Source organism: Neopsephotus bourkii, unplaced genomic scaffold, assembly GCF_033783945.1.
Source record: "Neopsephotus bourkii isolate Nb327-2 ecotype Australia unplaced genomic scaffold, CSIRO-AGI_Nbou_v1 NB_787, whole genome shotgun sequence".
Lineage (NCBI taxonomy): Eukaryota > Metazoa > Chordata > Aves > Psittaciformes > Psittacidae > Neopsephotus > Neopsephotus bourkii.
In genome coordinates this window covers 252,381-269,618 of record NW_026901283.1, presented here as the reverse complement: position 1 = coordinate 269,618, position 17,238 = coordinate 252,381, and the positions used below count along the sequence as shown (strand labels likewise).

At 37.6% G+C, this 17,238-nt stretch overlaps 1 protein-coding gene across 4 annotated transcripts in view; it reads right to left on the bottom strand.

Moving 5' to 3' along the window:
* SGMS2 (sphingomyelin synthase 2) overlaps positions 1-17,238 on the bottom strand; it is a 46,743-nt gene that overhangs the window by 12,646 nt on the left and 16,859 nt on the right. The gene's annotated exons all lie outside the window — the stretch shown is intronic.

Below are 17,238 nucleotides of genomic sequence, written 5' to 3'. Positions count from 1 at the left end.
AGGAACAATTTATTTAAAGGAAAAACCTTAGCAGTGAAAAAGACGAAAGAGCAGCAGAGATCCTAACTGTTTATCCTGAATTTCTAGTTGCTCCCATGCAAATAGCTCCTTTATTTCTTCACATCTCCATCTGGCTGTCATTCTAAAGAAAACAGTTGACTGGGGGTACAGCTTTGAGACAAGTGTTAAGAAAGCACATCTACGTTTGGCTCTTTACGCTAGAACTGAAGAATAGCAAACAGCTTTATTTAGCTTGTTAAGTCATCCGATTTTCACATAAAGGTCATTTTCACATAAAGTTAGCTCACAAGAGGTGTTTCTCATGTCATAATTGGAATTTCTGTAACATTTCTCAAACTATTTAACTTTCAGAATTTATTATGGACTGAATAGTCACACTTTAGACAGGCTTTCCAAATAAAAAGTTCTTAACCTGCTGTGCCATATACGAACAATACTACTGGAAAAAGAACATCCATAACAGTAGGACTGATCAACTCTGACATTAAGGAAAGCTACATATTCATACAGAAGGTGGAAAAGGTTTCTACGCAGTAATATTTTTAAACCTCATTTACTTTTGTTAAGGTTGACTCAAATATTTAAGGCAGGTGTAACATATTGCTGTATATGGTAGTTGCAGAAAAAGGGTCTGTAAGTAAAGTACTAAAGAAAAATATGACACAGATAACATGAGGGACAGTTATAGTACCATATTGCTATTCTCTATATCACAATTAGCAGGAAACAACTGCTGGCTAGTTTATATTTTCTTCAGTCACATTTTTAGGACTATGTATGGGACCAGAACTAGAAAAGAAGCTGTGTAGCCTCTACTACCTTGACAGCTGTGAATAAAAACTAAGTTTTTGGAGTTTAATTTTTCTTTTTCCTAGGCATTTGAGGTCTCTGTTTTAATAGCATTCCTTCTTCCATGCTATACGTATGTCCCACAGCATACAGGCCACTAGGCGGAAAAATGAAATACTCCCAAAACACAACTGCTAAGCAAGATCTGGGCAAAGTACGTTCAGGTATGCAGAAACAGGACTGAGTTTAACAGGTCTACTTATTGTTTCTATTTCCCTATAATTTTCAGAGTTGTGTTCACCATTCAGCTATACAATGTTTACGCTTACAATATACACGTACAAACTGAATTCTAGTTTATCTAAAAGTTACAAGTTTATCAACATTCTCTAATGGGCTGGCAACAGATTTCTAGTGTGACACTAAAGAACTGCAAGATAAAGCTGTATTACAGAATTGTCACTGAAATGCTCTCAGAACTGAGATCATAATCATATTGTCACTTGCAATAACTCCATCTTTTATAAAAAACATTAACTACTTACCCTGTATCAAATTATTTTCAGTAGTAGAAATAAAGCAGATACTCCCTCTACTTCTAGAGAGAGGGATTCTCTCATTTAGGATTATTAATGTACCAAGAGAAGCTGTCTAAGGACTAAATCTCTACACTTACCCAGATAGAGGGGAAAAGTTTCATGGTTACTGGTAAAGTATTTGTACAATCAAAGTTTTACCAGTACTGTGGAATTCTGTTTCTTTACATCTCTTACGAAGGATATTAGTTTCCATTTTCCTGGAATTTAATATTCAGTGTGTTCTCCACAGCAGTGTCAAGTCCCAAAAAGCACAAAAAATATTCATAGAATCAGAGAGTTGTTTGGGTTGAAAGGGACCTTGAAGATCATCTGGCTCCAACCACCTGCCATGGGCAGTGACACCTTCCACTAGACCAGGATGCTTAAAATCCTGTCCAGCCTGGCCCCAGTGACTACCTAAGCAAGGGGAAAGGGGTGGATATCATTCTGAACACTGACAAATAGGTTTGCCTTAATTGTGTGAAGGCATCTTCAAACTCTTTAAGCTGTTTGGTCCCCAAACTCCAAAGGATAACAAAGGTAACAAAGGTAACAAAGAGTCTGACACCTTTAAGGCACGTCATATCTGACATTATCACGGCCTTAGATTTCCCTCTCTGTAATTTACCCATATCTTTTAAGGACCAAAGTCACAGTATCTGTTACATAGCAATTATTTGTCATCTTTTGGTGCTAAAATAACCTGTTCTGGCAATAATCCACATGTATAGGCAAAACCAAAGACACTTTATTTACATGTTAACAGTCTCTCCTACAGCAAAGATTTTGAGAATGGTCAGAGTCATATCAGAATCTGAAGCACAGAGTAACTGAGGCTTACAAGAAACCTCAGGAGGTGTCTGGGCCTCTGGCCAGGATCAGCTATGACATCTGATTAGACTGCTCAGTGCTTCATCCAGTGGTAGCTTTGCATACATCCTCTCCTGTTCCACTGCATGGTGCTTCCCACAGTGAAAATGTTTCAGGGCTTTTACAGTTGGTGGTGGGGTTTTTGTTGTTTTTTGTTTGTTTGTTTGTTTGTTGTGTGTGGGTTTTGGTGGTTTGTTAAGTTTGGGGTTTGGGTTGGGTTTTTTTTTCCTTTTTCTTATTTACTTTTTTTGTACCTACTTCTCATTAGAAATGATACCCTCATGTCTCATTCTCCCACCACTGAAGAGCCTGGCCCTGATGTTCCTGACAACGTCCTTGCAGGTATGAAGAAACTGCTATTAGGTCCCCCGAGCCTTTTCTTCAGGATGAAGCAATACAGCTGTTCCCACTTTCCTTCATAGGACCTGAGCTCCTGACCACTCTAGGGGTCCCTCTGCTGGGCTTGCTTCCAGCTCATGTTTTTCCTGGATCAAGGACCCAAAAGGAGACACAGTATTCTAGATATGACCAAATGCTGCACAGAGAGGAATAATGATTTCCCTATGAATCCTGGCTATGTTCCTGTTAAATACAGCTCAGGACAGTGTTGGCTGCCTTCACTGCCAATCCACATTGCTAAATCCCTTTTCAACAAAGCTGAAAGAAATACTGACATTTTTCCAATAGGCTAAAGACCCCCTCACAACTTCTTCACTCCAGAAAGATGATATTAAGTCTTCATCTTACTTAATCCATTCACTCCAAAATGAGTCTGTTTCAGTATTTCACATCTGAACAAAACAGCCTGCTAACTGGAACTGATACTTAAGCACTGAAACAGCTGCTTTTGAATGACAGCTAAAAAAAAAAGGTGCTTTATCACTACATATTTTCTAACATTGCAAAGAAATGTTGGTCTTACAACCTTTTTTCCATTCATTAAGAGTGACTGTTACAAACACTCCATAAAGAGTGGAAGTCAGTGTACTACCTCAGCCTCATCAGGCAAAATAATTCTGGAAGAGTGCCGGAAGAAACCTTTGGATCATCAGGCTTTTACATAGTTTGCTGTGTGAGCATATCAGGCTTCCCACTGCCAATTGCTTTTGTTCTGCTATAGCACTGCTGATGCTGTTGAACCATGATCCAAAGCAAGATGGTTCTCAAGGAACCAGCAATATCGGAAGATTTCTTAAGAGCCTAGCAACACATCTGATGCCCCACATATCCTTCCTAGTTCACACAAATGTTGCAGATCATTAGCTGCAGGATGAGGGGGCCAGCACAGAAGGTAGGAATGTTTTAGACTGTTTTGTGAAATCTCCACCTAGTTACTGAGGGTAAAGGTTGCACTTCATAATGGAAAGTCAGACCCGAAGATTAGTCATTACTTTCAGTACAGGGTGGTGAGGAATCACAGTGACTAATGTGTACTTTAAAGCAACTCTGCTGTAGCTTATCAGCATTCAGAAGAGGAAATCACACAGAGTAAATTTATCAGTGATACACCCTAAAAATATTTGGGTGATTAAGAATATAATGTCTATCAGTTTTTTTTCCCTGCACTAATTCTAAAAAGCTGCAGTGCCAATTCAAAAATAAGGGGTCACATTTAAGACATTACTGAATATTTCCCATAGCAGTAAGAACCCCCTTCCTGAAAGTTTAATGCGAGCTTAAAGCTGCAGAGCATTTTATAACATTAGCAGGTAGTAAGGCATACACACACAAGCTGCACAACCCAGGCAAAAGCCATTTTAGCACTGAAGTATACACAGAAGTCCATACCTCATAACTCACATTTAAAGTCTAATATAGACATTAGTTCTTGCCAGGCATGTGCCATTACAGAGACAACCATTAACTGTAATCACCTAGTGAGAGCAGAAAGACACAAAGTGAATTCTTACAATAGGGCATATTTAAAACTGACTACTATCATACTATAGATTAGTATCACATATCCCGCAGTCTGATTAGCACATTGTAAATTATGAATCTCCACAGAGGAGCTACTTGCCGTGTTCAAAGGCTCAAGCAATGAAAATATCCCTTTTCAGAAACACTAGTATTTCTCCCCGCCCCCCTTATCTGAGAGTATCCTGATCAATTTTTTACCCCCTATGCCAACACCAAAAACCTAGTGCACAACACAGTCAAACAAATCCATAAAGAATCACTGAATACGTTTTCCTCTCTTTCCCCCCTAAAAACTCACAGATAGCTGTCAGCTTGCTCAATTCTGATGTAGCTGTCCTAAAGTTTCATGAATACTAGTTAAGAGGGATGATACAGGCATAACACATCCTGTCACTGACAGTAAACACACAGATTGGCTGGAACTGATCCTGAAACATGATCTGCTCCTTATTTTGAACCTCCACTGTACCTTTCTGTCACAACCACCAGTTCCTAACCCCACCTACCACCAAGCAGCAAAACTGTAAGACTACTATCACAACCAACACCCCCACTAACAGAGATGGGAATACACAGCTCTCTCAAGCCCTGCATTCACAGGCTCCCAAATCTATATCCAGCTCACACACTGAAGGTTTGTTTCCCTCCCACATTTCTCCCCATACCCCCAACTTTTCATGCCACACTTTCACAAGCAAAACAGCTTAACACCAGGAAGTTAAGACTGAGGCAATTTCAGTAACTACCACGATCAACACAAAGTTGTTTATGTAGGGAATTAGGATGGCAGTACAGAATCCTTTCATAATATATTAGAGTTTCTAGTTTGTAATAACCAAAGTGATAACAAGTTTCCTGTATGTAACTGGGTTTTTCACTGAAATGTTACCCATCAAATTTAAGCACTACATAGTTAAAACAGCTAAAAATAAGTCATCACAACCTGAGCTTCTTCCAGTGCAATCCCAAGATCTTCCTCAAACTTGTTCAAGTGTTCCATTAGCTCAAGATTTTTCTACTAATAGAAGAAAATACTTTCCACATTATGCTGACAAGAAAAAACATTTCCTTTTTTATTATTTAATCAGTCAGGGAAAATGGCATTGTTTAGCTTTAAATTGTAAGCATTTAAGTACTATGCACTTCAACACTTCCTTCTTCATTTTTGTTTCTGCCACAAACTGACAAACTGAATACATTTCCTTAGTATTATCTCTTCTCTGGCCTGGCACGCTATCTCCAAACAACACTGGGTATCATTGTTAAAGAAAATTTCAAGAGGACGGTAACCATGGGACAGCAGTAGAAAATTATAAATATCATCCACATTCTTTCTGTAAAAATCTGTCCCAGACATTTTGCAGTTTCTATTTGAGTTTCACCCTACAGGTCAAAAGAAGCTGAGAACACTATAAATGTGTTTTTACTGCTCCTCACAAAGCTACTGTTTACCTCTGTACCTAAGCATCCCCAAAATGATTCAAACAGCAGCCTTTGGTAAGGATTTCCAATCATTTAACATTTAACAACCCTGCACCGAACACCACCGCAATAGCAATCTTTTTATCCCAGCCTCTCGTGAGGCTTTTACCATTCACAACAACCCTTTCATTTATTTTCCTCCTCACCTAATAGTTTGAGAAGTGTATTGCTCTTTTAAAACTTTAAAAAAAGATTTAAAGAACTAAGTCAGAAAGAATTTGAAGAACAAAGTCAGTGATGCTCATCCCAAATTCATATCCACTAAAAAAGGAAGAATAAAACTATTCCTGCAAGCAAACAGCCAAGTACCATCTTTAGCATTGCCCATAGAAAAGCCATCATTAGCATCTCTTACTGGAGCATTAGAAAACTGCTTTGGAACATCTACACCTAGGCCATGCACACACAGCTTAACTAAAAAGGTGTAAATGAAATTAATAACCTAATCACTGAAGTTATATTGACCTTATCCTACCAATGGGTAAAATCTGGTGTGAAAGTACTGAGGTTACTCTTAATCTATATAGAATGCTTTTATAATACACTGTACCACATACCTCAGGTAGCAACTTCCACTCTGTAAGCTACCTGTTACGCCCAAGGGAGGCTTCTAGACATCACTGAACTTGTTATCATTAGATGAGTAGGAAAGCAAACGATCACTCGAACTAATCGAGCATGAATGTGAAGTGGAAATGCAAACCAACACAAGCAGGCCAATCAAACTGCCTGCTAAATAGTATTCTTATCAGTTGCACAGTGTGCTGCAGCTGAATATTGTTTATTTTCTGTTTCTTTGCTTAAAGACCTGAACAGCAACATTACTATCACTTTAAATTTAGAGTGATAATACTATTTCCACAGAAAAAAAAAAAACAACAACAAACAAACAAAAAAAAAACCAACAAGATGGAACCCAAGTCCAGTTCTGCCATTTGTCCTGCTGCCCATGAGAAAAATCTATGAGAAATCAGGGAGGGAAAAAAAAGAACATGTGATCAAACATTTCAGAAAGGACACTGGGAAAAACCTATTTCCAAATATATTACATAGTTCTTACTCACATTTTCACGAGAAGTCCTAGAGCTCTGATACTGCTTTCTAAATAAAACATTTTATAAAAATGATTCAGAAAGCATTTGAAAGCGTTCTTAGCCCATGTCCAGGCAGACATCTATATATACACACTGATTTGGGAAAGGAAAGGGAGGATACAGAGGTGTTACGCAGAGTAACTGAAATGTGGAAAGACTAACTGTGAGGTGACAAACAGATTCCATAAACTGTTCCCCCAAAACACACTGCAGCAGCCAGAACTGCAGCCAACAAAACTGTTTAAGAGAATAAAGTCAGTTTCACTCATTTCTAGACTCACCAAGCTCAGCAATATTGTAAACATGTGCTAAGTAACCATGGCATACAGTAAATAAGTGGTGAATCAACTCATTCCATGTAATCAGTTACCAAGGTCTTAAGGAAAGAACCAAGTGTTCAACTGGAAACAGCATAATCAGTTATAAAGGAACTCGGAACTCAGCAAGATTAGGGCACAGTAAAAACCACTATTCCAGTGTACCAACTGGTGTCTTCTCATGAAGGACATCTGATTACATTTTCCTGTTTCTGCTGTAATAGAATTATTGTCCAGAGCAGAACTGGGAAGCTATACACTATAGTGGCTTAGACTTCAAGTGCTTTCATTAACACCACACTACAGCAATCCAGCCCACTTGTTAAGGTACCTACAGTGCTAAACACAGGCCAGCACAAGGGTTTGCAGAATCTAATCTCTACTAAAATCAGCTGTTCCATGAAACTGGTGTGGCACGGCCATTTCACAGCTAGAGCTGTTGTACATGCCTCTGCTCTCAACTACCCTCCTTAGGAAAAGTATCATCTTTCCAGGAGCAGGACAGTCCATTAAAATATCAGTGGCTCCAATACCACCGTAAGATCACATCTATTCTGGAGTAAAAGCAAAGGGCATGAAGGGAAGTCTCATAGGGACTTAATCTAGAAGGCCAATGATGCCAGTTTCACTTGATAGTCAGTACTTTAATCATGCCTTGCATGACAGACATTGTAGAATAAGAAACACCTCCACAGCAGTAATTTCAGGACTGCAGAAACACACAAAAGGCCACTAGACTAATGTAAACCCATTAGGAAGAAAACAGAAGATGTGTGTACATTAGACCACAACACTAACATCTGAGTCATGCCAAGTTGCTAATGACAGCTGGGACATCCCAAGAAGATGACCCAAAACATTTGTCACTAATCCCAGCTCATGAAATTTCTTCAAACTGATTAATCAAGACAAGATCCAAAGATGGAGCTGGTTTAGAACTTGCCATACAAGTTGCCACCCAGAGGAGCATCTTGTATTTAGCTGGAAGAAGTCACAAGCTGGGACACTAGCAAATTCCACCCTGTGTTAAGCTCCTCCCTCCCCTCACTGCAGCAGTAGAGTTAGTTCATGCAAACAGTCCAGGCCATGCAATTTTACCTCGTATTACAGGTTAATATAAATCGAGTTAGAATTTCATAGTTTAAGTGTTTCAGAAAGCAGGATTGTTGATCTACAGCAGATATAGTATCCCTTCCTAAGACTTCCCACCATTCAAAATCTCACTTAACACACAAGAAACAGGTTTTCTACACAGCAGTAGTGTTGGCATTTCAGCAGAGACTGGGAAACAAGTAAGCCCAAAAAACATGTCCAGCCTCTGAGCAATTCTGACTTCCTTTTATTTAAGATAATGCACATGATGAACAGCCTTAAACATTGAATACTCAAATCTATGGGTTATAAGCCAGTGCCACATCTTTTGAGTAAGGACATCTTCCAAAGCCAAATAGGTTTCTTCCTACATTACTATGACAGCTATACTAAAGCATATACTTAAGAAAGTTGTATCATTTTCAACTTTGAAATAGTTCAATTCCACCAGAGTAATTGCACCCCAGTCTTAAAAGGACTATTCAGAGAAAGCTCTCAGCTTCCCAAAGCTTCCACCAGCCTGACAGCAAGACTTATGGAACTTATTCGAATGAACTGAAACCTATTACACTCTACTTCTACAGGGCACCAGCACAAGACCTGTGATGGCACAAGGTGTGATCTCTTCCTCTGCAAGGAAACAGTCAGGGCAGTCATCTGACGTGCCCAGGATTAGAATTTGTGGCAAAATTTCTCAAGCATGTTCAGACACCAGAACACTGAATATTCCCACACACAGAGACACTTTTCAGAAAGAGACAGTTTCCACTAACTCTCAGCATTTGAGCTGAAGTCCAGACTTTGTAGCAGGCAAAGTACAAAAAAAAAAAAACCTAACCACAAACCAAAACAAAAAAATAAATCAAAGCACACCACCAAAACAAAAAAAAAAACACCCCCACCCCCCCAAAAAAAAACAACAAAAAAAACCCCAGCAAACCAAAAACCACAACAAAACAAGCAAAAAAAAACCCAACAAAACAACCTAGGTAACAGTTACTATTCAATTTAACTATATGAACCACTTCTACCACACATACAGGAGGCAGAAAAACACCAGACAAAAGGGTGCGCACACACCTACATACTTTCTCTAAAGTAGTAACTGTTAGGTAAGAGGCTGCATGTTGTCTGATGTATCAGTGTGAAGATCTATTTGAAATACCACTTAACTATGTGGTAACATGACTCAAGGGCATTCACTCTATACGTGCTGCCTGGCTAAGAGGTAAACACAGACAAAAAGGTCTTAGGACAAGGCTAGACCTAAGATTGTATCAGGCTGTGCATTAAACATTAGGCTGAAACTGATTAACCAATCGCAATGGCTTCTAAGATGTCCTCAGGAATAAGTTCCTGTTGAGCTAAGGTATAGGCCAGTTCTTGAGTACTTCTCGCCTACATGCCTTCAACACCACAAAAAGACTTGCTTCAGGTGAAGCATTTTAATCTGTTCCTCAGAATAAGTCTCACTTTTGCTCTTAATGAGTTTATGTCAAAGACAGCGAGATTTAGCAGAGAAACAAGCAGCAGCCACTTCATAGTTCAAATAATGCCCAGGAAATTCTAAGCTAAGAAAGTGAGGACATTTTCTAGATGTACACATACTTCAATTCACATATCTGGAATTATGAAGTGACACAGCATTGAGAAGGGGAGGGAGAAAGGAAGCTCTTTATCTATGAAGTGTCCTAGACCTAGAGGACTCATGAAAAGAGGGTAGGAGACATGTAGAAACACTTTTCTTAAATAGTCACAATAACAAGCCAATAAAGTAATCCCAAGTAACAACTCATTTTATATGCACTAAGAATGTTTTTTCACTCCACTGAATAATGCTATTACAAGTATGCAGCAACAAAAATACAGTGTCCTGCAGTTAACAGCCTTCTGAAGGAAGAGAAAGACTTATAACCAGTTTCTGATTGAAAAAAAAACCCACTAAAATATTGCTAAAAATGTATAAGTAGATTTTTCATGTTCCATTATCAGCTATGAGTGACCGTATCATAAGCTATGTAATACCAGTCTAACACCTGCTGAGTAAAACAAAGCATTAAAATTTGAGTAAGCATTTTCATAACAGTAGGTACTACAGAAGATTAATCAATATAGCAGCTCTTTGATCAAATTATGTGAGACCCAAGTACAATAATCCTCTTGTAGTTGTCCTTGTAAGTGCAACACAGACATTGATAAACAACAACCTCTTCTGCCTATTACGTGTATCACAGTCAAATCTGACTGAACTGTGCTGCCTTAAACACACATTCTAGAAAGGCTCGCAGTGCTAAGAAATTTTGTGTTGTGATTTTTGTGTCTGATTTTACTACAACAGGATGCAAAAGGAGAATAGGAAGAAAGCACACATGCATGCACACTCTTAAGGCAGGTAAGGTAAAAGAACATAGTTCTAGTGCTTGCGCTTAATGCATCATAGTAGGACAGATTCCTTCTGCTTCCTGCAGCTCTTCCTTGCACTCCAGGCCTTTAAGTGGGAATTGCGTTCCATCATAGCTTCAGTCATTCAGCACTGAGCTCCTCAAATGTAAGAGAGCTAAACAGTTCAGTCCAAACCCTATATTTAAGAGGCTATTTTAAGCTTTCTCTAAGTCCAAATAAAAACAAAAAAATCCACACAAAAACACAAACAGAAAATGTTCATGAGAACATTCATCCAGTCATCCTGCAGACTGAAACTAAGCCAGGCAGCTACTTACCTTGTTCAGGTTGCTCAGTGACTAGAAAGCAGTGTACACAGGAAAGTGTAAACTGCCTGCAACCTGCAGAATATGCTCTCAAAAAAAAAAAAAAAAAAAGAAAGTTACACTACATATAAATGAAAAACACTTTCCATTGACATGAAAAGTAATGAAATGAAAATACTTTTAGAGCAAGAAGTGTAGTTATTCAGATTTTCGTTACAGTTGAAAATTTCTTTAGCTCAACTACTTTGACGTTTAACAGGCACTGTGCCTTGCTCCATGGTCAGTCAGCCCAGATGTATTTCATCCATCTTTCTAGCTTTTAAAAGTCAATACAAGCTACTGACTTCCACCACAGGCATACACATTATTACACCCTATTTTACATATAGTAGTTGTTCTAGACAGAAGTGACTCCTTACTGTAATACTCATGCCGGCTTGTGCATATGAAAATAGCTTAGCCAATTTTAAGAACTGCACAGAGGAAGCTAATAACCATGGTTACCACAAAAAAGAAAAATCACCTAAGCTATCCTCAGTGGAAGGGTGGAATAAGCTTATCATTTAGCTATACAGCACACGTAGATTCAGTTTCATGGTGGTAAATACTACTAAAAGAAAGCGTTTTAAACGGTGTCTGCAAATGCAGGACACAGTCACTGCAGGAGACAGAAGTTTAAATCTGTAACACTCAAATACTCAGAAAATTGTCTTCATATTAACTACCAAATTTGCTATGGCACCTTAGAAGGAGCTAAGCATTTAATACTTCTTGCTTCAGAGCCAAACAGGATACCACAGCCCTTCCTCCCAAGACTAAGTCCATCATGAAAGTTAACATATTTCTAGGAAAACAAAACCACCGAAAATAGCTGGTTTTCTATTTTAATGCATGATAATTTTTAACAGTCAATACAGGATTTAAACTGTATGTCAATCCTCTTTTTCACAGAATGGAAAGAAATACTTCACTTTGGAGGACCACCTTTAGATTTCAGACATGTTTTCCAGATCAAGTACTGATCGTTTTTCTCAAAAAATTTCAAAACAGACCCCTATAGCTGTATGCAAAATATACATATGCAGTGAAAGAAAACAATTACCCAAAAACAGCAGACTGAGCATCTGAATTTCAGTAACTGCAGATGAACAAGTGTCTTAAGTTGTCCTTGTTACTTACTAAGTAGAGCCAAGTTTTGTGCTCATGGGCATCTACAAGACCAAGGTAGAATGCCAGAAGAAAGGAATGAACTCTTGTGAAGTGACACAATCAAAATGGCATATAAAATCAGAATGAAACCAGATGAAGACAAGATCATGCTTCTGAGAATTGCACTGTGAGGAATTCTTATGCAACATCCTCATAGATTAGTATAGTATTATGAAAATAGGGAAAACCACAAGCTTTATCAGGAACTTTGTCAGGCTCCTAATACACAGGAACTTAAAAGTAAAGTAAGTTAACTTTTTAAGCTACAATATATTGATAACTATTTCAGGAGTGCACAGAAGTCAAGTCACCAGAGAAACTAAGTACAAACTAATCCAAGTAGATTCATAAAGCAATCCATTTCTCCCAGCATTAAGAAAACAAATTAAAAATTGCCTTCAAAATTTCAGGATAAATGCTTTTGGTTTTGTATTGAAATCGTAATACATTAATCTGATCAAGAATAACTGGCAGAGGATGAAACAACAGAATTCTATACTAGATGTGGTTTTAGCACTTTTAAGACAGTAACACAGCATTGCAGTTTTTATAATGTCTTCTTGGGACCAGTCTGCTTCAATACAGTCTGTATTCAGTTTCAAACCAAGACCTGGGCAGTGGTATTTGGCACACTTATAAAGCTTCTACAAATAGCAAGTGCCATTGCCCATTTACAAGGTTGATGTGGGGAAATAAAAAAAATAAAAAGAAAAAAGAGAGATGAGCTGTATTTACTGTAGAAATGTATTAGAGCTCTCAAGCTATAGGATTACATCATGCCTTCTATATGAAAGACAGAATTACCAACTGTGAGGCATGACTTTCTCTACTGCTGTTTCCCTTTAAAAAATATGCCACCTAAACAAGGAGACTGTCTCCGTATTTTGGTCTGCTCCACTAACCAACTGTCTAGCACTAGAGCAAACATAAGCAGGAGCTTGGGTGTGTGCGTAAGTAAATATTTTGTCACTGTTGCATACATTTCACATAACAAACTAATTGTGAGAAGTCGTTCATTGCTCAACAGTTTAAAAATCTTAGGAGGTGACATAAAAGCTATAAAAACCAGAAAAAATAAGAAATGCAAACATTTAATGAGAAAAAAAATAATCAGTGAGAGCAGGTGACGTCTTAATAAAGGACTTTGACAAATGCAAGTGTTCTATTAGAGAGATACTGGGGAGGTAACATATGCCAAAACCCTTGCAATAACATCTTAAGAACGGAAAACCTTTATCTCTTCCTTAAGGCTTTTAACCTAGGTCTTAAAAGGATTCAGGTGGATCCTTAAAGGATCTAGACAGGTGCTGCCAGAGGTTTGTTCTTTGAGGATGAACAGATTCCTGCACTTTGACAGAGTTAAAAATTCCCACTTATTTTACAGATAACCAAGATTTTAAAAAGAAAAACCAACCAACCAAATTAAGGTACCAGTATTAGAAACATTAACACCAGAGATCTATGATTAAACAAGAACAAAAACTTCCCACAACTTGCACTTTTAGAAATGCAAACTCCAGTAACTTTTGCTAGCTCACAGTGACAGTCTGCCATACGAACTTGCATGAAGATAAAAACTGAATACTAGTATGATTTAACCCATATTAGTACTTAAAACTTCATCTGTGAACATTTGACTTCATGGTAGTAGCAAGACTGACCAGGGCCTAAGATATCAGAAAAGCATAACTTCATATGGGACATAATTTATGACCAAAAACCAGGTAAACTTGCCACTGAAACATCATACTTCACTAAGAACATTACTAACTGCCTGGAGAGCTTCTGAAAATCAGTGATTAAAAAACACTGCAAGCAGTCTGTAAACTCTCAGATGGGGGATTAGAATGAACAGCTTACATATATTTAGCTTTGTTTTGTTCAGTCTTTTCAAGTTGTTTCAGGATGTCCATCTCTTTCACCATCGAAGTAATGTAACTATAACTGCAGATAGATAATCATTATTTGTACCCCAAACTATTAAGTTTCAGCCATGACATGCCTGCATCCTATCTAAGAAATTGAATTCAACTCTACACACTCCATTTAAGATTCCAGATTACTGCTATACCAAAAATAGCCCTGAATTAACTTTTTAAAGTTAGCCATTCTTAAGCAAAAAGTGTCCAGAAATGCTCTCCACCAGTTCATCTTAAATCACCCAGATTAACCTGATGCAACTTTTCAAAGCATTTAGCACTGCACTCAAAAGACTCAGCATCTTTCCTGAAGAAAAAGCCGGTGTACAACCCTAGTTTGCTTTCCATCAGTAACCACAGATGCACAAAACCACTGCAAATCTTAGTGTGAAGCTTACAGAACTGCACAGGTTTCTAGTAAGATTCAGTCTAAGGAAATCTGAATATACAAAGAAACAGAGGACTACAGAAGGGAGCAGCAATAAATCAGTTCTAAAAACCAGGTGCAGCACCAAAGCCCATCTTTTGAAAGCCTCACAATTCCACTGATAGCAGAAAGTTAGTTTTGGTTTATGAAGCTTATAAAAACAAAACAAAAAACCAACCCAGAAGTGTGATGTCCTTGAAACTTAAATATGGCAGTTGCAAGTTAACCTACATAAACTGAAGAAGGTAAGTGAAAGCAAGATACCTGCTGTTTTGGTCAGGTACCTTCAAGTGAACAAGACGTTCTCCTTTTCTAGGGTTACACATCTGAGAAAAAAGTATTTTATCTGGAAAATTAAAGCTGAATTTAATATGTGCTTTGTTACTATAAAACTGTCTCATCAGAGTGAATGCAGTGAAGTTTTCCTGAGTAATTAAGTTCAAGAATTATTTTATTCAAGGATTTAGACCTGAAAATTTTGTTAAGGACCATTCTATTTTGCAAGGATTAACTCAACAGGTTCAGATTCTCTGACAAACTATTTTAGTTTCTCCACTCATTCAACAGACTAGACTTCAATATTTTCTAATGCCAGACTACAAAGAACAAGACCACCCATACTTGAACACCACACATTTTGAAAAGGACTTAACACACTAAGGCAGAAGTTGTACTCAGCAGCCACAAGCATGACCTCAAGGCACAGCAGGCCCCTTCTATTACAGATACTACATATACATTCGCTAAAGTAACAGGTTTTCCTGAAGCATAGTTCTAGTACACAGTTTTAATAATTATTTTGTAAGAAGCACTTTATTCTTTCTACATACACGTATCTCCATGCAAGAGCTCTTCTGAGGTAGACAGTGATAAGCAAGCCTCCTCATAAAGAAGACACTTGCAGCTAGTAAAGCTCTACAGCCACACTAGCACAATCAGATTCAGTATAGTTCAGAAATATCTTTCAAACTGGTGCAGAATAGACAAGACAGAGCTATCTCTGTTCCATAAAACTTCCCCCATCAGCAGCTCTTGAAGTCTTCAGCATCTGCTGGGACAGTGGTGCCTGAATGCCTGACATTCTTAGTGTCTGCAGCATCTTTGGAGACAGTGGTGTCCATGGTACAAACAATTCTCCCAGCAGACAGAGACCTCTGAAGACAGTGGACCTAGTGTTACATTAATCTTCCCAGCATCTGTTCAGACTACTGCAATACCATACCCATACTAAATAAAATGTCACAGCATCTGTATTGTCCACTCCCCAAAAATAGTATCAAAGAACACTGCAGGCCAACAGTCCATCAAAATTAGAAAACATTTCAAACAGAAGATGATGTATGCTGTTTTGTTACAAATACCTGCGTTTTCAAAGTCCACTTTTATACTAAGAAACTTACATGTGATGAGACATTTACTCAAAAATCTTATTTCACATTCCCTGATCCTTAAGAAAAACTACTCCTTTTTTAAATCCATCGTTTTGATATTATTTTTTAATTTTATTAATCCTTAAAAATCAATACACCATTTTCCAGACTTCATACTTGTATTTGGTACACTAGTACACTGTAAATAAAGAATTCTCTGATTTTCAGAATAAAAAAATACTTAAGTCTCGTATTCAGCTCTCCCAGAGACAGGGAGGTATATGGGGATGGGGGCTTGTTTTTAACTTTTTAGTGAAAAGGAAACATGAAGTTTTCACAATACTGCTTCCATGATATAATACTTTTGATGACTACACGGAACACAAAGTTTTGAGTTCAGAAGAAAACTTCATGAAAACACGGCTGTTAAGCCCTACCATTTATTTGTGTGTCTTACAGTATTAGAATCAAAAGATGCTTTTATGATCCAGGAAAATAGACGCTCATCAATATATCAACCATGGCTCAGTACTTAGAATTTAGGGGCACATACAACTCATTCTAGATTCAGATAACCAACTTAACAGTAGAGTAATAAATAATAAAATTCCACCTTTGCTCTCTTCAAGTTCTCATTTCTCCATTATATAAGTTAACTTCAAGGACAGTTCTGAAATCAATCTTATTTTGGGCCTTTATCAACATAATATTGTCATCAGCTCACGATTTCACCTGAACTTTCCCCACCACCACCATTTTGATTTGTCCAAATACCCCTTGTGACTGCACTTACTACATAGGGTACACTTGAATATTTTCCTGAAGGACAAAAGGGTATGCTTCTCTAAAATCAGTTTTTACAGAAAAGCACTGTAAATTCTACCCAAAAGAAAAATAAGAATGGAAGTAAGCACACTGACCTTTCTAGTAAATTAAGCCCTAGGTCATTTAAGTTACACTAAAATAAGGAAGTTATTGCTTTCACAAGGATTAAGTATATAAGGTTATACAGTCTCCAAAAACCTGCCCTGTCAAATAAAGATACACAAAAGCAACTACATCAGATATGATTTTAAAGCAGTTTGGTTTTAGACAAACCATTTAAGAAATGCAACTTGAAGCTTGCCAAAACTCTTGTAAGGCCCACTGTCTCAGAAAATACCATGCACCTGCTCCATTTTAGCTAATACCACTATAGAACCATTCACCTATATAATTGAGTATAAATTAACAGCCATTAAGTGGTTAGAGGATAGGTAGGTATTTGATTTTTCTAAGGCCTTAAGAAAAAAAAAAGATCAAAAAAAAAAACAGAAATACATTAAACAACAAATAGTCTACACTATATTGCAGGAATTTTATTATCTTGCCAGAAAATTAATCATTAACTACTTTTCACAAGGATTTTGAGCTAAAATTATACCAGAAATCATGCATGTTAA